Source organism: Crocuta crocuta, unplaced genomic scaffold (assembly GCF_008692635.1).
Source record: "Crocuta crocuta isolate KB4526 unplaced genomic scaffold, BGI_CrCroc_1.0 scaffold87, whole genome shotgun sequence".
Lineage (NCBI taxonomy): Eukaryota > Metazoa > Chordata > Mammalia > Carnivora > Hyaenidae > Crocuta > Crocuta crocuta.
This window is the reverse complement of record NW_027532166.1, coordinates 2,022,729-2,023,058: the sequence shown is the minus strand read 5'-3', so window position 1 is coordinate 2,023,058 and position 330 is coordinate 2,022,729.

Here is a 330-nt window from a genome sequence, read left to right as displayed (position 1 = left end):
AAAGCAGAGCAGGAAGACCCAAGGCTTTGGCCTTTCCCAGAAGGGCACCAGATCTTGCTTTTCATGTTTCCCCATAAGAGGTCACGATGAAGCACTTCTTCCAAATTCTTCTCACATGTTTCTGTGAACAGAGGCACGGCCTCTCCTGCAGTCTCTTCCTCAATGCTCCAAAATATGAATAGGGCTTGGCAGATGAAACAAAATGATGACGGGCCTTCTTATTATCCTGCCAGACCTCTTGAGTTCTATTCTGGTGTTTTAGGCTAGAAGTGGCTCTCTACGGCAAGCCAGCAACTTTGACAGAGAGACCCACCCCCCCCATCCCACACC